This window comes from Poecilia reticulata, chromosome 3, assembly GCF_904066995.2.
Source record: "Poecilia reticulata chromosome 3, P_reticulata-male-v2, whole genome shotgun sequence".
Taxonomy (NCBI): domain Eukaryota; kingdom Metazoa; phylum Chordata; class Actinopteri; order Cyprinodontiformes; family Poeciliidae; genus Poecilia; species Poecilia reticulata.
Window position 1 is genome coordinate 28,860,430 of NC_088832.1, and position 24,389 is coordinate 28,884,818.

A 24,389-nucleotide genomic window follows, 5' to 3' on the forward strand; every position below is an offset into this window, starting at 1 on the left:
CCATTTGTTCGGAAAAGATATGACAAATACGAATGGCTTTTTTTTTTTTTTTTTTTTTCTCCCATGCCTCCTGACTTTGTATTTCGGGCGTCTGAAATGGATGATGTTGTAAATTATTAGGCTTCAAACTATTTGTAGCATCGCTGCAGAGTCGAATCGTAGCAGCTTGTTGTGCTGCACGTAACCACAGTGTCTCACTGTGACAGCCGGTCTCTCACTTTACGTTAACTGCAAGTGTTTTCACGGTCATCAACCAATGGTGGCCTGGAGGCTGTCATTTCACTCTGTGTGGAGCTCGCCCGCAGCTCGGTTCTGCCCCACAAACTCACAGCCGGCCCTTGTGGGGTAGGGGACTGTGGAACATCCACACACACACACACACATATGCACGCTCACGCATGCACGCTCACGCATGCACGCGCTCTCACACAAACTTTATACTCAGCATAAGGCAAGCTGTTGGAGCAATTACAGAAACATGACAGAACACGATGAAGCAGGCCCCACTATCAAAAAGGAAATAGAGTGAGCGGAGGAAAAATGATGACGCCATTAATAACGGCGGAGCTCAGAGGCTCGCGGGAAAGAGGGGGTGGATGACCCTCTCTTTGATTTTCCTGTGACAGCACATTTGAGGTGCAAATGGTTATGTTTGTATTAGTCTGTTAACGTTTAAATTGGCATGTTTTTCACGTCAAAAGAAAGAACACTGGCAAACAAACAATGCATAAATTGGCGTTTTTCCTGTCACTCAGACTCCTGTTATTTGGGTAAATGACTGATAAGTCTCTCTAATCCTCCGTCTCAAGCCACTCATGCGTCTCCATCTCTTGTCCTCCAGCTGCTGCTTTATACAGTCAGTGCTGCAATGCAGATGTGTCACACATAGGGCCAGGAAACTTTCACTGAAGATGTTTTTGGAAAAAACATGACAGACACAAGGGAGGGGGCATGAAAGAGCCACAGGTAGGAGGCAGCAGAAAATGATGCGATTATACAGGAAAAATATTAATTTATAAATAAATAGTGCTACCTGAAAAAATAGATAGAAAGTAGCAAAAAAGAGAAGAAAATGAAGGAAGCATTTGAACTTAGCTGTAATAGTGTTTCAAAGTAGTGGCACCTTAAAGCAAATGGTTTTTTTTTATAGGCTCACTCCGTTATAAACGGGAGAATTTCTGCCTGCACATTTAATTGAAATAGGAGACGTTTAACCATATTGGCTCCTGCTTTTAGGTTTGTTTGATTCACAGACATTTTTGATTAATTGTACTATCTTTAATTTCCGGTGGCGGTGGCATTTAAAAACAGCATGTGTTTATTGCTCGTGTTTTGTCTGGCCTCAGGGTGAAAGTTAATGGACTTGATAAAAAATGTTTTGATCAATTACATTAAGAATTAATTTGCCGTGTTATAATGAATGCAAAAAGCTAATGAAAGCCTCGGAGGTCTTCCTGAATGCTGCAGATTTAAACCAATTTCTGTGTATTTATAGATGAGCCACTAAACATACCATAATACATTAAATGTGGGTTGCTCATAAGGATTCCATAGCAACCAGAACTGTTTGCATATAGAGAGAGGCTACTCAATAATTGTGTTGTGTTTTCATTGCGGGTTTAAACTTATTGTCTAATCAAGAGTTCTGTACGCTGTCAATGTATTTTTTTATTTTGATTAACCTTATTATTAGGAAGCTCTGTTTGGAACATTGTCGATTTTTATTGTATTTGAGGTAAATAAAATGATCCAAGTTGTAATGATTAAATCTATATAGCTTGACAGACTGTCTGGTTTAATATTACACATTGGTTGGCAAGAAACACAGTTTTATTTTATATGACTGTCTAAATAGCTCACTCTATTCAGATCTAAGGAGATCTCGTATCTAAATCTTTCTTCTGCATAAAAGATTTGACAGCAAAATCATTACAGTCAAATTTAACTTGGACTAAGATGAAAATGTGAAATTCCACCCAATTATGAAAAATACCTGAGTTTTGTTAACATATAACTTGTTTTCTCTTTCATCTGAGTTGTAAATTTGTGCGTAAAAATGTTCAGAGCCAAGAGGTTTCATCTCGATTATTACAACTGATCATTTTAAGCTTCTCTTACATCAGGACTCAGGTTTGTTCATGGCAATTCAGACTGATCCGTTACCAACAATAGATTGATTATGTCTTTGGGTAAAGATATTTTGAGGGCGTCCATACCAAATGTGGCACCGAATCCACTTAACTTTAAAATAAACACATTTCCATAGCATGCAATTTCCACAACACCGGAATGCGCCTGGCTCAGAGACAAAATTTGTTGAAATCTGTGATGTTATAGATAAAAATGGAGCTCAGAGATTCAAGATATCTACTAAATTGCTCTAGTCTGAACAAAGAGAAATCAGTGTGGAAGGAGAGTTTCATCACAACCTCCGTGCTGCTCTCTGATACATTGAATTTCATTATAAATTTCTCTTCATGTTCTTTTCCCTCCATCTTTGTTTCACTATAACAGGTTTGCTTTTATTGTTAGTTTGAGTGGAGTAAAAACACAGCCTTGCAGTTAAAACATAGTAATAATCTACTTGTTGCTTTGAAAATGCTGTTTTTTAAAATTAACCTGAAAACTTCTTCTTAATGCTTTTGTTAGCTAAGCAAACATGATTTATCTTAAAGGAAATCCAGCAGCTACCTTAACTTCAAATACTTTGGGTATTTTACATTTTGTGTTTATTATCTCTTCTCTTTTTCCATCACAGTTAATGTAAACACAACTATGTTGTGCAATTATAAAATATCTTGTGAATACATCACTTCCTGGAAAATTGTTTTTAGGGAATTGAGGATTTGTAAAATGTGTAATCTTTTGAGTCATTTGAGAAATATTGTAATCCATAAACATGTTTGAAACCTTGACACTGCAGTCAAGAAATATATTTTAGCTTCAATGATAGTTTGGTGACTTTTTGATGTACATCTTGAATACACTATGAAATGTATTGTAAAAAATATTTTTGTTTTGTTTGTTTCTTTCATGGTGAGTTCTTCCCCATAAACTCTGAATTCCTGAGATCTGAATTTTGAGACTTTGTGATTTTCTAACAGAAACCAGAAGTGAGGACTGACCTTCAAGTTTAGATTGGATTGTTTTCTGAATTTTCTGCCTTACCAAGTGAATGCAGATTTTGTATCAGTGTCACATTTGTGCAATATATGTGGTGCTTATAAGTCCCAATGCTCATGCAACGGAATATTTTAACATGTCTAAAAATATAGAAAGAAAATTAAGTAATTTTTTTCTTAAAGTAATGTATCTTCGTACATCATTGAAATGCAAGGCAGGTATGCATAGTGTGATGGCAATGATATTAGCTTGTGACTATTCTGTTTGCTACATTTTAAGCTAATCTTAATAAGACCAACACTGTCCCAACCGTAAAGTAATTAAAAATTTTCTTATCTATCCAATTGGTGCAGAAGACCCAATACTAAAGCTGGAGATTAAGTTGATAGTTTTTTTTTTCTTTTCCGTTAGTGAGTGCAATAACATTGCTTTCATTAAGTCTGCAGGATAAGATAATCGTGTCAAATGTTTTAATTGAAACTGCCCTAGAAGATCTAAAAAAAAATTTAATCAAAAGAGCCTTTGTTTCCAAAACGTTCAGTGTATATCCAAAGTGTAATCAATTTCAGGAAAACATAAATGAGGTTTATGTTGAACAGCAGTCTGTAAGGCCAGCTTGCATTCAAGGTCTGAATACAAGGTAAGCTTACATAACTTGTGTAAACTGTTCAATTCTTTGTTTTTTTCTTTTTTGTTTTAGAAATAACACCATGCAATGTTTTCCAGACTGACGAGTATCAATTAATTTGTGCCTTGTCTGTTTTTAAATGTATTTAGATTTTGCTTTTTGACATTGTTTAACATGCTTCATATTAGCTGACAGATTATATCGAAGTTATTTACTGATTGGAGAAAAGTAGTCAGATCTGGGTTTGACTTGTAAAAGGCCACCAAAAATGTGGTAAATTATAGTTAAATCACCTTTAATTTAACAAGGGGGCAAATTGGTTTCTGTAACTTATTTATTAGCTTTTCAACAGGAACATGAGGAAAGAGTGTGTCTGTTTATTTCCCTTGCTCTCTCTGTCACCGAGTTTCCAGATGGCCATGCTCCTCTGTATTCAACTGTTCATAGCCCTAAACTTCCTAGTGCACACATTTGCATCAGGTCAAAGCACAATCTGACACGCTAGGGGAGGAAGAACTAATCCAACCCAGCATGCCATGAAAATACTCTATTCAAATCCCTGTTTTTACTTTATTTACTAATTTATTTATATAAAGAAAAACCAAGAGAGTGATTTGGCTAAGAAAACATAGTAAAGGGATACATGCAGATCAGGTATGGTGTGTCACAGAGTCACTCGTTGAGTCGACCTGTATAAAGATCCTGTTCAGGTCTCTTGCTTGATGACTGATGTTAGAAAACACAGCGGTTAACTTTACAGGATATGTTCAGAGGTCTGTGGAAGTTTTATTCTGCATTTAATTGCATCAGTGAGCAATCATTCTCTGCCCTACAAATCTTTGGTAAAGCTCTGCTTTACAATAGAACCATAATTGCAGGAGTTTAATTGCCTGCCAATGCTCTGCTCCCACTGCCTGCTTGCATTGAAGAGCCCAATAATTAGAAACAGGGAGGAATTACGTGGCAATTTTGTCTTGGCAATTATCATAATGCAAAAGAAGTGCCATTAGTATTGTTAGTCCCACAGTACATAATCCTTTGACACTGTCAAGTTCCTCTTCTGGCTGCTGGGTACAACAACTCTTGATTTCCCTGTAGCCTTTGCACTCCCCCAGTCTTAATTTTATTCATCAGCTATTCGGGCCAGTTGGTACATTTTGAGTCAAACTAGCAGACTGAACACATCCGTGCCTGGAGGGCTGGGAGGATTAGAAGTTGAGCATTAACACTTTCATTTAAAGGTATATAAATTGGGTGTTAATCCTCTTCTGCCTTGTCAACCATGAAATTGTGTTTGATTTAACTGAAAAAATAACACAGTTGACAGGAACTTTATTTGCCTCACACTGGTCTTACATTGTGATTGAGCAAAGTACAATGTGGTTCAGATTTTGCTAATTTAGAAGTACTATTTTATATAGCTTCATGTATCTTACAGCCAGGGTCCATTTACATAATTTACTCACTCATGAAACTGTTAGAATTCAATGAGATTCTAACAGTCTCATCTGTCTAAGAGGCTAAAATTCAACCCAAAACATTTTTGTGACTGAAATACTATATCTTCACACTACTTTCTGGAATCTCAAAAGCTAAATCATTTTTTTTTTTTTAGTTCTTGAAGCTGCTTTCCTAATTACAACTAAAGCAGCTTCTTTTTGTGTAATCATGCTTTTTGTGTAATAATAATGTGTAATAATGTAATAATCACATGCTGTTTTTATTTTAATTATGTAAAGCACTTTGAAATGCATTGCTGCTGAAATGTGCTATACAAATAAAATTTCATTGATTGATTGATTGATATTATAAAAAATGCAGTTTGTTCCCTTCCAAGTTTCTGTTGTTTGTTCTTTTTGGGACTCATGTAAAATCTACTTTTTTTTAGCTTTAATTCATGTTATAATCTTATTCTCTCATCAAACATATACCTGGAGTGTTGGTTTTGATTCTTTCATAAATGTTTGGAAAACTCTTGAATCTCTCATGGCAGTCAGTCGAGGATTGCTTGTTCTAACTGACATGTTATATAAACTACTTTTGAGTCAGCTCCTATGGATGTCTGTAAATGGCATAATCTGTAATGATGCCTTAGGTGAGTCTGGTTATGAGCAGTTTCCAAAAATCAATATTTTACTAATTTTAGGTCCCAATTTGAACACATGCATCATATATTTACTTTTTTTTCTTTGCCCCCTGAACACTGGCTGTCTTGCAGTGTACATGCATCAGTTTGCGTCGTCTTAACTGCAGAATGAGTTTGGTAATTTAATAAATATTTTTGTAGTGAAAAATATTTATTAAATATTAAATGCCCCCTCGCCACCTTACTCAGCATCAGCTGCTCTTAAAAACAAATTTTATTTGTAGTTCTCTCAGGATAATCTCTTCAATTGAAAAATGTCATGTATTGTACTGTCCAGCTAACTGCAGTACAACAAAGATGTATTTCTCACAGTCTGTCTTGTACTTTTATCGATGTTGCACATTTTTCTCTTTGCAAGATAAGCAAACATTTTCACTCATTGGTCCAACGAGTCAGTTTATTGACTGGCAGAAGAATGAGCAGTGTTCACAAAAGGGAATGTACTAGAGTAAGCAGAATATTTATTTTAAAATCAGACGAAGAGTGGGGCAGGTCATGCATGGTTGTCATATGCCACAAACCAGACATGGTATGCATATTTGCTTAATATACAATGGCCGGACACCCTAAATGGGAAACTACACATTCTAAACAAGTCCAAATAGTTGTGGCTGTCAATATTTTGAAGTAAACTTTCACACAAAAAAAGCCTGAAGTCACTTATAATAACAGGATTTGGCAAATGTTTCTAGCCGTGTTCATGACACATAGTGTTTTCTGCAACCACACACCACAAGTAAACCTAATGAAGAACAAATATGAACTAGAGGCTTCATCCTTTGATTGGATGCAAGTCAACCAATTTGGAAATTATTGACTTACAATTTACAACAAAATAGGAAAACCAATTGGAAACTGACTGTGACATGCTATTTTGTAGTGGATAAACTAAATTTTATGAGAGTTTCAATAATTTTCAGTCTAAGCCTACTCAATACAGGAATATCTTATTCGAAACCACAGTTTTTTTTTTACAATGAGATTAAAAACAAGACATACAAATCAAAAGCAAGAAAAGAAAAAACATCAATGCAGTTTTGTGTTCCATCATAAGAAAAATGGGGCTTTTAAAAATTTTGCTTGCAAGCTAATTTGCAGTTTTCTGAATCTTTTCAATGCTTAGCACCACACTTCGAATGTGAGTTGTACATATTCAGCATTGTCATAAAACCTTTGGGCATGTTGCCAAAATTTGCAGGGATTTCTTGCACGCCAATGTACAAATGTTGAAACTTGTCACACATGGCTTGATTAAACAGACAGTAGAGCGAATTGAGTTATGAAATCCACATTAATAAAACTGATTTGCTGAAAGTCTTTCATTTTGCAGTATAAAACATTTGACATTTGAAAGAAGACAGAAAGGAGGCAAAACACAAAACTTATTAGAGCAATTTTTACCATTCTCAACTGCACAATGCACAATTTTAAATCTCTCATGGAAGCACCACAGTGATGCAGATCGTTTGCATGACCTGTTTGTTTACTGAGCTAACTGCATTAGATGAGGCAGTTTAGTAGCAGGGTATTATCTCTGAGTGGAAAACAAAAAGGGGCTAATACTCAGCTGAATAATGAAGAGAAAATGACTTTGAGAATCAGGAAGTCCTTCGCCATTAAGGGTGAACAAGTCTCTGCGGCTCTCAGGCAATCAAGCAATGGGGTTTACAAAAGATTTTAATTTGAATGCATTATCCAGAGTCCTTACCGACCAAAAGGCAGGCAATTGCTTTGACAAAAGATACGCACTGATAAGTTTGAAGGTCAGCAAGCTGCTCCAGCTGAGATATCAGCAGCTGGTGTGTTGCACTACACTTTGCTTACAATAAAATATGTTCTGAAGTAAAATGCATGTACAGATTAGGGGGTGGCTAAGTGATACAAACACTTTTAAACATTTAAAATGAGTGCGCTATAACTGTTTTTACACTCCAGGAAAGTTTGTAATAGGTAAAATGGTTCTACTCCATCATACAGTCAAAAATCTCACAGCTTAAAAATTCCAAATCCCAAGAACCGGAAGAGCTAATGAGGCCCTGTGTTGAGAATAAAAGGGGGATTAATGAGCAACACAGTCTGAAGAGACAGGGCTCGTCCAAACCCCCTAAACTGTATGCATATACTAGGTGAGAATATTCTGAGCCTTTCACACGTCACCGCAGTATTGAATGGACGGTGCTGCGCTCAGAGGAGCATTCTGCTGATGGAATCAAAACCCCTTTCACAGATTCAAATGAGGTGCACTCAGCTGTGATTGGTATTGGAAAAGCATTTGTCGGAACAGAGGCTCACAGAAGGCTTCTTAAATACAAGGCAATCACAGTGTCTAACGTGGAGATGAGGCAAGAGGTGTGCCTGGACTGCAGAGTGGAAAACAGGACAAAGGATTATGATGGTAATAAGCAGTAAACCAAAACAAAGTCATCCCCTGATCCCTCATTCTCTCTCTCTTGCCCGTACTGTCTCTGTATCTCTCTCAGCCCTAAATCCTCTCACTCTCTCTCACAGTCCTTTTTCCTCTCTGTTTTTCTGCATCACACTCACCACATACTGACGGGGCCCATTTTTCCACTGCGCCCGAACTACAATTTAAAACTCATTTCTCATTATTTGCGGTGAATCCTTACACATACAATTTCTAATCTGTCGAATGCTGTGATGGAAACCAGCAGAAGCACAGGTTTTTTTGTTGGTTTTCTTTTATGCGGGGGCCTGACTCGTACACCTACACGCAATGTCAACTCTTCCACACCCGGCTGGCCATATTTTATTATGGGCGTCAGCAAATCTGCATGCTGTCATCTACAAACCCTTGTGGTTATGCTCCCCCCTCCGTCCCCCCACAACTCCCACCCAGCCCAACTTCAGCTAAGCTTGTGGCATACAGAGTAAAAGTATTTTACATTCCAGTGAAAATACGGAAGTGCAAATCAGAAACTCTATCGCACAAGCTTTAAGAGATACCCTCATGTGACAGACCTGAGATATGGGATCCGTGGGCCTACATATAAAAGATAAAATGGTGGAGGATGTGCTTGGGTGGCTGAGCAGGGAGACAGTTTACAAACCTCTAATTTGGCCTCTTTAATGAAAGGTTGTCAGGACTATACTATATACCAAAATGGCTTTGCTCTTACATTTTCTAAACACAAGTGTTTGTATGTGTGCGTGTGCGAGATGAGAGAGAGAGACAGAAAGGGGGCAAAGGATAGAAGAAGCCATTATTATGCCTGCAACAACAGTGGTTGGCAGCGGAGAAAAGAGAAGAAAGGAGCAAGGAAGATTGTGTCTGGAATTGTCCAAGTGTAGCAGTAGTGGTCCTCACTCACTTTATCAGTGCCACAGCAGAGCATTTTCCTCCCATCTATCTGCCCAGTGACTACTCTTCCACCCTCTCAGAGCAGGCAAAAACACTTGGTCTCCTACCATGGCTGGCTCAACACAATCAACAACTTTTTTTTTTTTTTTTTACCCCTTCCACCTACCCAGCTATCATTTCACTTAAGATCACTCTTTGTCTAAATGCTTTTTCGCCTTTTTTCCATTGCTCAATGCCTTCATATTTGTGCAGAGAGCTGAAAAATTGCTACGCTTCACCTCCTCTATGCACTCCATTTCCAACTTTTCACTTAACACCCGGTCTGGGTGTAAACACCATACCATGCCTAGTTACTTAAAAGACTTAATAAAGAGAGTGCTAGGATTTTAAACTCAAGAGTGTGTGGATTTCTTTCACGATGAGATTCAACACTTGTGTAGCTTTTGTCATAACTGACTGAAGACCTGACTTGTCTTTGCTTTTACTTGACATAATATTTAGACCACATTCTTCATCTAAAAATGTTACTTTGTGTAACAACTTCAGGCCTGAGTGCAGATCTAATATGAGTTGCTGACTCTCACACCTCTGAAGAAACAGTAGGCAGGTGCGATTACCCACAGCTGCAGCTCGTCGCTCATCAGGAGGCAGCTCAGAAGCCAAATTGCGTGTGGTAAACTGGCTCCATAGCTGCTGAGATATTTGTTTTCTCTAGTCCTCTCTTGTTGCTCCTTTATCTTTAATTCTAGATCTTCCTTGAGTTGGTCCTCTGGTCCAATCCTTGTTCTAGTGACTTTCAAAAGCTGGGTGCACCTTTGCTCCAAGACGCCTGATAGAAATGGCTGAATTCCCTCATCAGCCATTCAACTCTGCAGCGGCCTGATATTGAGCCATTTATTTGATATGAGGTATGTTAGAGAAGGATGCATCTAAAAGCTGCAGCATGGTAGCACTAGAGGACAAGATTTGAACACCTCTGAGCTAAAGACCAACTACAAAAAGAATCAAATTCAACAACAGAAAACAACTAAGAACTCAATTTAGTTAACAATTTGAGAAATGAGAAAAACCATAAGATAATCATAGTGCAAAACAATCAAAATACAAGAACAAACTGAGCAACAAAACAGAAAAATTCTTATATCATGACTCTTAACAGGAATAACATTTTGTTCAGTGGGCATGCTCAAAGTTAATTAAATTTTCCTAGTACTTAATCTGATCTATTGACTGCTTCACAACAAAAGATAAAAACAATTGATTACCTTTTAATTACTTGCTATTTAATTACAACATTTTTAAACAACTTGTTTTTAGCCCATACTGACTTTCTCTTTTTCTCATTACTTGCCACTGAAGCAGAACTTAAGTCTCGATCATTCAAACTACATATTAGGAGAGAAAATTGATCAGTAATCATTATTACAAATACCTAAAATTTTATTTTAAACAAATTTGCTTCAGACACTCAATTGTGTTTTCTTTCTGTGTGTTTGTGGCATTTATCAAAATAATAAATACAGGTAAAAATGTAATAAATATTACAATTAATAATATATAATTTTAGCAGCAGGAAGAACAATTGTTGGTTTTCTCAATTAATTAAAATTAAGAAGGTAGTATTGAAAAGTGAAAGCTGCAAATTACAGTTTTTGTTTTAAATATTAATGTTAATGATATTGTGATATTTTTTCCCAGGTTTGTTACACAATGACAATGTCATACCTGCTCATGCCTTGATATAAATAACTTTTGTGTCAATCCCCAGACAGAGAAAGAGACATTATATTATGTATTTTAAAACTATATTGGTGAAAATACAAATATGGAAAAGGAATCAATCTGAAGGTTCCTGTTGGAGAACGTTAAATTTAGCCTGACCTTGAAAGAAACTCAAATATATCCTGACAAGACGTAAGCTCTAAATTAAAATCTTATTGAGAAAATTTCACAACTTTCAAAGTCAGAAGTTGTAGGGTTTTTTTTCTTTATACCTCTTCAAAAACATTTTTCTTAAATTTTCTGTAGAGCAATTACTCAATATATTGACAGTCAGCAAAAGTTATTTTAAAAAGTACTTGATAGAAAAATGTTTTCTAGAATGAAGAAAAATGTTCAATATTTAAGTGACATATTCAAAGAGGTGGAAAATATAAAAAGTAAAAAACAAAAACCTGAAGGAACATTTGCAAAAGTGTCCTTAGCTGCGTATTGTCAATGCTGCAACACAGCAGCAGACTAAAACAAACAAAACTGAGGATGTGATGAGCTTGGGTGGATAATTGATCAAGTTGAAATTACCAATGGATTTGTGTAGAACTCACACCTGAAAATCCATTGTGCTCCGGGTCATCTGCGAGGAATCGTAGGTGTACGAAGCATGGTGAAACGGTTAGAGAACATGGTGTTAATAATATATTTACACTCCAAGCCCCTTTCCATTGATTTCCATTCATACCGTGAAAAAAAAACAGGCACGCAGCACCTTCCAGAGGACTTCTGAGAGTTAGAATCAGTAAAGGCATTTGAACAATGACAGATAACTGCGTATGAAGTGTATTGGTGCATTTTACGTGTTTAAGTCTGGCATTTATGGAAACCTAACAGCACATAAAAAATTTAATAAAAAGAGTCGAGCGTATGCAATCCAGGGAAACATGTAAGACTGTGATTGGTGTATTTCTATTCGTGGGCTAAAAGGTAATTTGAGTTATGTTCAGTATCTTAAAGATGGCTTCTTTGTGACTGAAAAAAATAAAAATAATCTAAGCTCAAGAAAAAAAAAGACCTAAAAACTACAAAAGTCAAACCTTGAGGCTCTTTATCTTGAGAAGGCAGCAATATGATATAGTGATTACCTTTTGCTAAAGCTTTTACTAAGTCTTTTATGACACGTGTAATCCATCTTGTTCAAATAAATATGATTCACTTAAATTGCTATTAAATTATTCAGCTCTTAATGTCTTTTGTGCAGTAATTTTGTGTGTGCGTTCATTGTGGCTCCCTTTCAACCGCACCTCCTTCTCGCCATATGTTTGTGTGTGTTTATCACTGCCGCACTGACTGCCTGCCCTTAAAGAGGCTGTGAATGATCTTATTTAGTGCACGCTGATTGCCGCTTTAACCTGGCGGCCACGCTGGCTGCTGCTGCATTAATAATCGGGGGAGTCGGGAGAGCTGCCGTGGCCCCGCACCTTGTTCGCCGCTCGCTCTCTCCCCTTTCTATCTCCATGGTACCAAGAAAAGAGCCAGCAAACAGCAGGGGAAGTGTGGCGGAAAATTACAGTCTTCACATGCCAGCCAGTAAGACAGCCTCTGCTGCTGTTCGGTGGGGGCCAGTGCTGTGTGAAAAAGACAGTGGGAATGGGAGGACGTTGTGTATAATGCCTTTGTGTGTGGTAGAGTGATGTTGTGTGACTTGACATGTGCTTTCCACTACTTTTTTTGTCCAATGTTTGAGTTAAGGATCTGTGAGCCTTTCTTGTTAGAGAGGCTAGTATTTTAGACTTCCAGGTTTGGGGGGAAAAGTCCACAATCCAGCTCAGCCTTCAAAGGTTTACAGATGAATAATTTATTATAAAATGGATCGATAGTTTGATGTATCAGCCAGTGTATTTCTTTGTCTTTGGGTTGAATTTTCAAAAGAGAAAGTGCCGGGCAAAAAGAAGCAAAGAAAAACGTTGCAAACAGCATACAGACAAACCACCTTTATGTCTTTTTAAGTAGATGGGTTAAAGTGTGCCCCCTTTTTTAAATGTAGCCAACAGTTCCCCCTTGCAGTTCCCATCCACATAACATTTTGATTGGTTGTTTGAAGATTAAAGCTTTTTCACTCTCTGCCAGGGAGAACAGTATAATTGATATTTCAGCTCTGGGCAAACTCACTCTCATAGGCCAGTGGCTGTTTCAGCAGAAAATTAATGTTAGCACAGCTTGGTGGCAGAACGGTCGGCATGTTTTAGGAAATATACTCTTGAGTTGGGTCTCTCTGGTCTGCTGGTTTCTGCTTTAACTCTCTCTCTCTGTGTAAAACGAATATGCTGCTCTGTCGTCTTATTGCTTGGATGCAAACACACATGACAAAGTAAATGATTGCATGAATTTGAAGCTGAGTTAAGTTGTATTTTGTGATGAGAGCAACCTCACGCACACTATATGCAGTAGTTATTGTGACTGAGCACGCTTCAAAAGAGATCGCACTGAGAAAAGATTTCAAATTTGATCAGGTCCACTGCCTCTCTGCAAAATCAAGTTGCTCAACATCTCTTGTCTACTTCATTAACAAGTGTTATTCAGCTAGTTTGAAGATCATAAAAATCGACCTAGTATGAACCAACGGCAGAGTCATCGTTCTGACAGCTCCCTCGTGGTGCACTTGTCCTGAATGGGCCATTTACAGGGACACAGGGGATTAGGCAGATGACGGCAGCCGAGGTCCTCATATTGGTGCAGTGTGACTCGGACCACATTAACACAACATTAGTCTCATTTCCATTCTGACTGCGTGCGCTTTCACACAACAGTGGAGAGTGCCACCAAAATCATTGTGACCCTCACACTCCAGCCTTTCATTTCCTGTGGCCATTCAAGCCCCTCCTTATCTTTTTCTTTCTCTGTTCTCTCGTTTTCATTCTTGCCCTTTTCTCCACTGCGTTTCATTTTTTTTTCCCCTTGTCCTTGCCCCCTGCACACCCCCTTTTCTCCCCGTCATCCTCTCCTTTCTCTTTCTTCCCCTCTTGTTCCACATCAGCAGCTGGGTGAAGCCTCTTCCTATCACGCTTGGCTGCACTCCCCTTAATTACCATGTATTCTTCTTTAGCTAATAAAAAGCGCTGATGAAACTGATTATATGGAAGCGGGGCTTTGTATAAAGTTGGATTTAAGGCCGAAATGGAGAGAGAGAACGGTGCAGAGAAGAACGCAAAAAACAATAGATAAAAGGAGAGTATAAGCGAGAGAAAACAGAAGACAAAGAGGTTAAATCACATGGGGAAAGGAGAGTGAAAAGAAATATATTTTGTGAATAAAAAAAAGAGAAAAAAATGGATATTTGGGCTTTAACCCATTTGTTGTCTTTGTTGTTGTTTGGGTCAAAGATGTTTCAGGCCCTGAGGGAACTTCCTCATCTTATCACAGTGAGCAGACGGCTGGCACATCTTTCTCATTACTAGCCTCTGAGTTATAGATTACTCCTGCCTTACTCCTCTCCCCAGCCACAGGCAGTCTCTGTTACAGTCTTCAGAGGCCTGCTTCCACCAAACGCAGCTTGAACCCCTGAATGTAGGCTCTGCCTTTTCATTTTCCTTTCATGAGAATTAAGTCACTCTGTCTGTCCATGTAATCGGAGTTTCAACTGCAAGCAACTGCGGCTTGGAGGGGGGGAAAAAATGAATTAGGGCTCCCTGCTTGATTGAAAGGACTTCTGAGAGGAGCTAAGTAGCTGAGTTATGATACACTCTTTCTTTTTGCTTTATATTGTTTGCTGCTCAGCGGTACAAAGCCAAGCTTGTAATGTTTCAAACTCGACGCATTAGCGCCTGGGTGTTGGAAACACACAAAGAGGGCTGCAAAAATATGCTGGTTTAGAAGCTGAAATTCCAAGAACTTTCTGTCCGTCTTTAGGGAGGTTAGACAAAATGTGTGCCTGAGGCATCGTGTTCTAGTACAGAAAGATGTTTAAATAAAGTCCCTCTCAAATGAAAATCATTTAAATGTGTGTTAAATGTGTTAACAGAAGGGATGTGATGATACGTCAACAAGACGATTCTTGATATTGGGTTCAAGATGATCAGACGAGATAGTTCTGATCTTTCAGACTTTGATTTTGTACTATGATCTTGTTGCGGCACAGTTTAATTCAGGCCTTATGCATTTGTTATGAGTTTGTTTTGAACTGTAAACCTTTGTTCCTATTTTAAGTCTGTTTTTTCTTGGACTTTTCTACTGTTATTCTAGTTTCTTACTTACTTTACATTTGTTTGGTCACTTCTTCTTGCAGGCTTCTCTGTTGCCACCCGTGGTTCTCAGTTTTGTTTTTTGTTTCTGTGTCTTATATCATTAAGTTTTAGACTTAGTTATTTATTAAAAAACATAATTAACTATTAGACTCTCACTAATACCAGCACTTCTGTCATCAACAAAGACCAAATATTCTGAGATTTTAGCAATAATTTGGAGAAAACTAAGAATCCACTTTTTTGGCTTTCACAAAAAGCCAAATAAAGATTTCATGTATTAACTGCTTTAAATAATCTCTAATCAATAAAGGATACTTTAGACCAGGTAAAGATAATCAACATGTGTGGTTTATGTTTGAATTCTTATTCATACTTGAATAATATATGATCTCAATCTCACACAAAGCATTTGCTGCACTCAAACCCTTCTTGTAATTTTTGGCCAGCTCAAAAGACTTCACTAATCAAATTCAAATCTCATTAAAATAGCTTTCTAGAACTGTCATCAGTAATCCCCTGAGTCAAAAAGTTAGAAAACCAGCTACAACCTTTGTACCTTGTACAAGTATTTTGTAAGGACAGCTTTGCCCTGTAGCAAACAAACATTGCTTGACACTTTGTTGATGTACAAAGATGCAAGACAACAAGCAGCACCGATACTTTGTTTTCCTTTTTCATAACTGCTTTCAATGAATATGGAAGCCCTGTGAGGCGTCCTCCACATTTACATGTTAATGTGTGCAATTTGTAAACACAAATTGAAAATGTCAGAAGCTCAATAGCTAAATGGAGATAAGTAAACACGTTATTGACGCAGTGGCCACTTAAAGTTGGACACCCATTCTGTACAAGAGACAAAAATTATTATGTGGATGAGGGGGAGGTGAGAGGTGGTGAAAAAGACAAAGAAGAGAGGAAGCAAAAAAAGAGGGCAGGGGCGCTTTAATTCGCACAGCACGTACTTGCCGAAGGGGTGAGACGATTAGGTTTGTGATGAGAGGCAGCAGTGTGACGAAGAGGGCATGGGATGTGTCAGGATGAGCGAGGATGAGGGAGATGAGAAAGGGAGCAGGAGCTCGCTGTTCGTTTAGAATCCCACACATGCATTGCTATACGCATTTGTTTGTGATGTTCTGGTCTCCAAACATGTGCACTCCACAAATTTTTTGAATCAATTTGCCCGCACAAAGACACTTCCAGCGTGCACGAATGCACGTCATGTTCACACTGTCAAACATAGACAGAGACACACACACACACACACACGCAGTCAGTGAAGAAGAGGAGGCAGTGCAGTCAGCACCTGGTTCCCCTCGCTGCACGCACATTCATCATTCAGTCGCAGACCTGACAGGACCCTCTGCCCTACAGGCCATGGATTCACACATGCACATACACTTACACTTTTAGGCTTTAACAAACAAGAACAAAAGAGAGGTGGGTTGGAAATTCGCCAGTCAAGGAGCAATAAAATCCCTTTCTCCAGAAAGTCCGATTGTGTTTTTTCCAAGATAGAAAATCCAACAGTTTTACAAAGAAATGAGAGAGTGGTTTTGAAATGAAGGCTAATTACTTTATATTACGTCCAGAATTTAGTTTTGTTAAAGTGGGAAGAGTAAATATATTGCTTACTATTTCAAGTCAGAGCACACTTCTGAGTTTCTTAAAGCCTCCTGCCACTCAACTCTGCAAGATCAACTGAAATACAGCAGAATTTGTAAACCAAGACATTTTTTTATTCCCCCAAATGTAATGTCAGCTATCCTGTCTGAGTGGAGATAAATTATATTCTATATTCTGAAACTGCGTAGTTGACTTTTTATACAGCTGCTTTGCAAAGTTTATCCAGTTTTTATATAGAATCCAAACAAAGTATAATTCCAGGTATCTGCCGTAAAATAAATAAATAAAAATATGCTCGACTCTGCAATTAAGTGAAGACTAATGAATCGTAATTTTCATGCATTTCAGCTCTGAAATCAATTATTATGTCAATGAAAATACAGGAAGCAAAGCGCCATAGTCCAAAAGTGTCATCTCATAAAATACCTCAAGTAAATTCTATTTTACCTTTCTCAGATAAAAATGACAAAGTTCTTCACTGATAAAACAAGCTAAAAACAAAATACACATAATTTTGATCTCACCAGACACACTTCATTGACATTAACTATTCCTCAAATAAGTCTGCAAGGGAAGTGTACAGTGAAATGTTCTGATCCCTTTTATATGTTACTACATACAAATGTCATCAGGGACCAAAATACTATTTGCTCTTCTCAGATTTATCCACTTAGGAGTGCAATGTATTTGAAAGCAATACTGTATAATTTATTTAAAAATGCATTGTTAAATATTTGGAAAGTCTGCGGTTTTCTGTTTTATTTAATACATTTCACAAGCCTTCAATGTTTAACCTGTAATGCTTAAAAAAAAAAAAGAGTAAAATCATCAGTTGTGAAGACAAATCTATCAAATAATACTGCTTTATCAACAGGTTAAGTGTTTTGGGAAGCCATAGCTCCCAAGTAACAAATCAGTAGAGCAGAAATCAGTCTTTAAAAGCACAGGCCAATTCCATTTGAGGTCTGTAATCAAATGACTTGGTAGATCAACATTTTTCTAGGAGAGAAAACACGTTAAACCATGTCTCATTTCTGTGAGGCACTATAAGCAAAAATTGCCTCCATTTTATGATACATTAGACCATTTCTTAAAGTGCAGCCTGAGAAAATTGCAAATGTGTATGTATGTGAAACTTCCCCTTAAGAACTGCATCAGTTTGCTCATTTGAATGTGAGCTCTTGTGTGTAGATTGCAAAATTAATGGACGTTCCAGTACATTTGGTCTGATGCCAATGTGCCCAATTGCTTAGCATGCCTGCAGGACATTAATTGATGGCCGGGTTACGCTTCCTAATAAGTATCATAAATAACAGTTTAGCAAGACGAGGGGGAAAATCTCAAATACATTAACCACTGCGTTGACATCTTAATGGAGATTCAACTGAGATGTGATCAAGCAGAATCCGTCAAGTAGAAATCCATTAATGTGGGGCCGAACCCTCTGCTGTTGCACACTGGTGACAGTGATTATGGGAATGGGACAGACCAGTTTTACAGCTGCACATGTGTCACCCGCAGCTGTAATGGAGAGTCCTGTCAGTATTCTCACCCCTGCTCACACATGGCCCTCCACCAATACAGCTGTTGAAGATCTGTCAAAGCTCCGTGCGAGAGAGCCACACACACCTCCCAAAGTCACTCATGGAGCCAGTAAAACTCACGGGCCGTGCACTGGCGGCATCATTGATTTTATCCTCGAAATATTGTTGAGGACATACTATGCCTTGCATACCAATTGACACAGGCAGACAAGGCAAAACGGTCAAATTATCCTTGGATTGCTACAGTTTTTGTTTAGGGAATGAAAGTTGGAATTGCAGTGGCTGGCAGATTACATTGTTTATTGACGATTACATGTGCATGCAAACACACACACACAGTGAATACATTTCTTGATCATACTTGAACAGTTTTATTACCGTGTTGGGTGAGCAGACAGGAAGCTCATCACTGTAAATGCAGGTGTGCCCAACTTAGTGGGTTTCTTTGTAACCAAGCCTCAAATTAATGCAATGAAAATGTCTGACTTCCCATGATAAAGCTAATGGGGAGATTCTGTGAGGGTGAGGGCATTAGTCTCATTGCTTGGCTTATGCAAAAGAAAAATATTGGCGGGTTATGTGTGGGAGATATCTAGAGTGCATGTGTATCGGTGAATATCCCCACATTGTGTAGACTGGGTTGTTGAAGTGTGTCTATGACTGTTTACACAGTTCTTGTTAGTTTTTCTTTATCTCACTAAAGACTTCATGCTCAGTTTTTCCATTTTCAATGCATCTGCTGCTTATTTGCTTTCTTATTCTCAAAGTAAAAAGCAAATAAATCATCTACAACAGTCTATTTGCCAGGAACTTGTGAGGTTTTCCAAAGCTGAAATGAAAGGAGTTTTTCAGTCTCTCAGAAGCCTAAAGAGGGTATAGAAACAAGCCTTGATCTATTAGTTTAACCACTAGTTTCCACAACAGAAAAGGTCGGACATGGGTTGTAAAATCTTAAAAGAGCCAGCTTGCATTTCTGCCTAAATTGGTCCCACCTAAATCTGTCTGAGTAGCTCGATGGGCGAGTTTCTAGACAATGATGATTCTGTAAGCTAAAGGTCACTTAGAGACTGGGAGGGGCTACTGGTGCCACGATTTTAGATGTCTGGAGGTTTCCCACATTATTTTACCTAAAGAAGGCTGATGCAAAGAGAAATGTGCTTAAAGAAAATGACTAAGTGATGGTGAGCACATGCCTAAGATGTGTGGAGGAAAAATAAAATTCCAGGATCTTTGACATCATGGTCTTTTAAAATCATGCAAGTCAGTCTGTTGAGATCAGTTCATTTTGTAGGAATAATTGAAATAATTGGTTGTGACTTGCAACTCATAGCATTCATCTCAGCAATGAATAATACATGCAAGGTGTCTGTGCATGATGTTTGTCATATTGTTTCCATATGCATTATTTAAACATCCGAGTTTCAAAAGTATCAATCTATAATTTTCACCAACATATCCGAGACTGATGAGCTGTTTTTTTTCTTTAGAACTCCTGAACAAGTGCTCCTGTTTTTGTTGTTTGTTTGACTCCTCTGTACTCTTAGTTTCCAGTCAGTAGAGAAACATTACCAGTCAAATGGTGTTGCATTTTGCTAAAGGCTTCTTGCTATTACGAGGTGTTCCTTTCAACAGTTGCCACAATAATTGCTTGGGATGAAGAACTGCTGCAAATGCAGCCAACCATCCACTGTCACCACACAACTGCTCAGGTGGAGGGTTCTCTGAAATTTCAATGACTTGATACAATAGGCTGGGCTTCCTTTCATAACTTTTTAGCAATTGACATTATTGTGTTATTGAAAATATGCAAATTAATTTCAGATTTCTAAAATGCTTCTGACTCTGATTTAAAGATATAAATGTGAATTGTGTAGTGAAATTCCTTGAGGTGTTTTGAAAAGGCTCTGTAACTGAATTAAATTACTATTCCAAAGGTTTCTGAATTTCTATGCAAGCAAATGAATACTGTTTATAAAACGGAATTTGAAGAGTCCCATTAAGCTACTTCATCACTAAACTGAATTTTTGCATTAAGGAGTCCTTGCAGCATTGGTTTTAAAGAGATGATGTTCTACCAGTCTTTTTTTGTGAGCCTCTTTACTGGAAACAACTGTTGAGTGATGCACCATTAGGAAGTGCCACGCTCAGCTCTTCCAGTACAATGGAAGATGTGGTCTATCATTAGCCTACACCGTCTTGACAAGCGTTTTTGATAAAGGAATTTCCTCAAGTCTACTGACAAGGTTCTCTGAAGTCTCCATTGTAAACGTGCCAGTTTTTCAGATGCAAGTTGAACTGCTGAAGTGACACGTACTGTGTTTTTGAGTGCGAGCGTTATGGTGTGAGTGTGAATCTCAGTGAGGGTACGCGCCAGGACGCGTGCTGGTACGTTCATTTAAATGGCTATTGAGGCCTGTGGGGTGACACTTCTCTCGGCAAGTACGTAATTAGCATGCATTATTCAAATGAAAGACAGAGGGAATGAGGGTGGGGACCTGTCCACCTGGTTGTCAGCTTCGGGACCAATCTCGTTCAGCACCACTTGTTTCACACATTTAGAACATCAGAGTGTGTCTCACATCAATGTATTAGCTTCCTCTGAAGCGTTGGCTTAGTACACCTTCAGAGGTCCCCATTATGAGGCAAGATACGATCGAAGTAATAAAAAGTCAAAGCTATTTAATATCTTCAGACTGAAAAATAAATGCCGTTGTTACACTTTTATATTTAAGCCTAATTATGTCATTTTTCTGCACAGAAATGTCAGCAAATTGATCTGACAAAATACCTTCTTGCTGAACAGTGTCCCACGAGTGAAAAGGTCTTCATATAAAAATATATTATAGCATAATAAGATGATCATTAAAGGGATTATATATGTTAAAAAGGCCTTGATATTGTGCCTCTCCCTTGTATGTTTTGAGAAGGAGGCTTTGAAGTTATACTTTTTATCCTACTGTAACAAAAATACTAGAATCTTTGTAGGATGCACATCCTTACTTTAAGAAAAAGACAAAGATTGTTACACAACAAAAGAATAAATAATTCTGTCATTTACAGATTCACATTTAACACTGCAAAAACAAGTGTGGGCAGTATTTGATACATAATATTAGTACATGCATAACTTGTTTTAGACAGCATGAACACATCTTGAAAAAGTGTGATAGAGGCAATAAATGTGGGCTGTGTTGAGGTCAAGAAGTGATTAAAGGGAAAAACTCTGAGGAACAAATAAGTGTAAATCCAGGTGTACGTCAGATGTGTAGTTCAGTTATTAAAGCAGTTATGTTTAAAATCATGTAAAAAAAGATTAGGTAGTTTATGTACACATTTTTCTCTACAGTGCCAAATGTGTAAAGGGCAACAGTGTCAGTCTGCTCAAAAACATTCCTAGCCCAAGGACTTTTTACCATTTTATAAAATTAGAACCACAAATGTCAGTGTGTTTCATGAGATTTAATGTGATACACTGACATAAAATAGCCAATAGCCACAGAGTCACAGAGTAGGAGATAATGTGTCTCCTACTCTGTCATTCAGTATCTTAACTCTGATCATTTAAAATTCTAGTTCCCTTTAAAAGTCACCAAATTAGTAAATATAATTCATATGTGTGTAATCAATATTTTTCTCTCAATATCAACACAGCTTTACAGTGAAGGTCTCAGAAGTTTGTGAATGAATCAATTAAAAGCCAGATTATAGAACCATATCCCATCTTAGAACATTTTATGAAGCTCCATTCAACCCATTTCCTGAACATAGGAAGAGCATAACACAACTGCAAACCTTTCAAGTCATGACTGTGAGGTCAAGACTATTTGTCATGAAGACAAAGCTGGATTTTTAAAAGAATGTCAAGATTTAAAAAAAAAAAAAGCATTGTTGAAAGAAAGCCATAAGAATTAAAGTTTCCCAAATTTTTGGTCTTCAAGGAATACACTGTATGGATAACACAATTAGACTGCCCATCATCCTGGACATACATCCTGTTGAAACATAAATTAAGTAGTGTCAACCTTTTCTATAGAGGGAAACTGGCCAGAGTTGATTTAAGGCTGCTAATAAATAATGTTTATTAATGTTGGAAGAAAACACTGCTGGAGGCTTCAAAAGACCTGAGACTGGAGTGAAGGTTCACCTTTTCAGCAGGATAGCCTTAATACTAACCCAGAGCAGAAATGTTATGATACATCAGAGCATATTTTTGTTTTAAAATAGTCCAGACAAAAAACAAATCTGAATCAAATGAGAATCTGCAGTAAGACCTGATAATTGATAATCAGAGATGCTCCACAACAAATCAGTTTTTTTCTTTTTTTTGCAAAGAACAAATGGAAAAAGATGAAAGTCTTATGATATGCAAAGTTGGTACAGACATACACTCACACTCACAAAAAAACCCCACCTGTAATTGCTGTGAAAAATAGTTCTGCAAAGTATTGACTGAGGCGGGTTAGTCTTTTGGTTTTGTTAAAAATAAAAACTGTCTTCTTTTCATTTCATCTCACAATTATGCAATACTTTATGTTGGTGACATAAAACCCCAATTAAACAGTTAAGGATGTGAAATGGTTCACTTTAGGCTTGGACATCTATAAATTTTGATCTGTACTTATCACATTTGCTATTTAAACCATAATTCTTCAATAGCTAAACAAAAGGCACATAATATATTTTATTAAATCTTTGTTTATATTTTTGAACACAGTCATATGCCTCTGGACTAAAATGATGCAGATTAGTTTGTATGGTAATTGGAGAACATGTAACATTGAATAATGTTTGTGAATATGGGATATTGATAACAATATGACATGCAATAACAAATTGGTGTATATCATACACACTCTCCAGCGTCTCCCATGCCCGGAACGCCTCACCGGGGAGGCATCCAGGAAGCATCCTAATCAGAAACCCGAGCCACCTCAACTGGCTCCTGGATGTGGAGAAGCAGCGATTGCTCTTTCAATATTCAGCAATATTATCACAATTACGTTTCCCTAATATTGTGCAACTCTGGTCACCAAACATATTACGGGCAAAGAGAGGTCGGGGATGTACTTTCAGAATTTTCCTGCATTTTTTGCAGGTTCAAGCAGATCTTTGTAATATGTATTTTACATGGAGTGAAATCTTGATGACATTACTTTATGAATATTGTGCAAATGCTGGATTATTCCAACTACACCTCTGATCTGTGTTAAATGGAGAATGTATAGAGAATTATGAATAAAAAGACGTTAAGTTCAATCTGTACAGCATTTTAAACTTTTTTCAGAAGTAAGAGAAAACTTTTTATCACCGTCTAATCAGTGAAATGAAATGCGTCCTTAGCAATGTAACCACAAAGGGTAACATTTCAAATAGTAAAACCTTAACTGTGACATTCATTTAAAATGTGTAGGTCTTTAGCATTGTACATGTCGAAGGCCTAAAATTGAACTGTGTTATTACACAAAATGAAGTTAGGGAGGCAAAGCACACGATAACTTAGATTCATACCATCCTGGATGTCAGATTTTCACACTGCATAAACATTTTATGATTTGCCTGTTGTACTATTGAGCACTTTTATCTCATGGTCCAGTACACATCAGAACAAAGTTGTCCTATCTCTTTAGGATGTCTTTGTTGGATTATCATCTCCAGACTCATATTTTAGAGACACATGAGTCATTAGCACCTTATCTTGCCATTCTCCTGCAGCACCTTTCCACCCCTGAAGGAGCGTCCCGTGCTTACTTAATTGATCAATTAGCTGCTTGAGAAGGTTTCCTCCCCCCCTACCCCCGCATCCTATTTAGTCTACATTTGCATGTGCCATTTTAATTGTGTCCCTATCTCCTTTCCCAAATTGTTTACTTGCTCCCTCTCCCTCACTGCTAAGTTCCTAAGTGACTGATGGCCACACTGGAATGGGCAATGTGTTGCTTTGATTATAATTTGATATTTGACTGAGAAATTACATTAAAGGCAAATAACCATCTTGCTTAAATAGTTGCTTATGCCTGCATCTCATCTTTTACTAACTACACAACAAAAA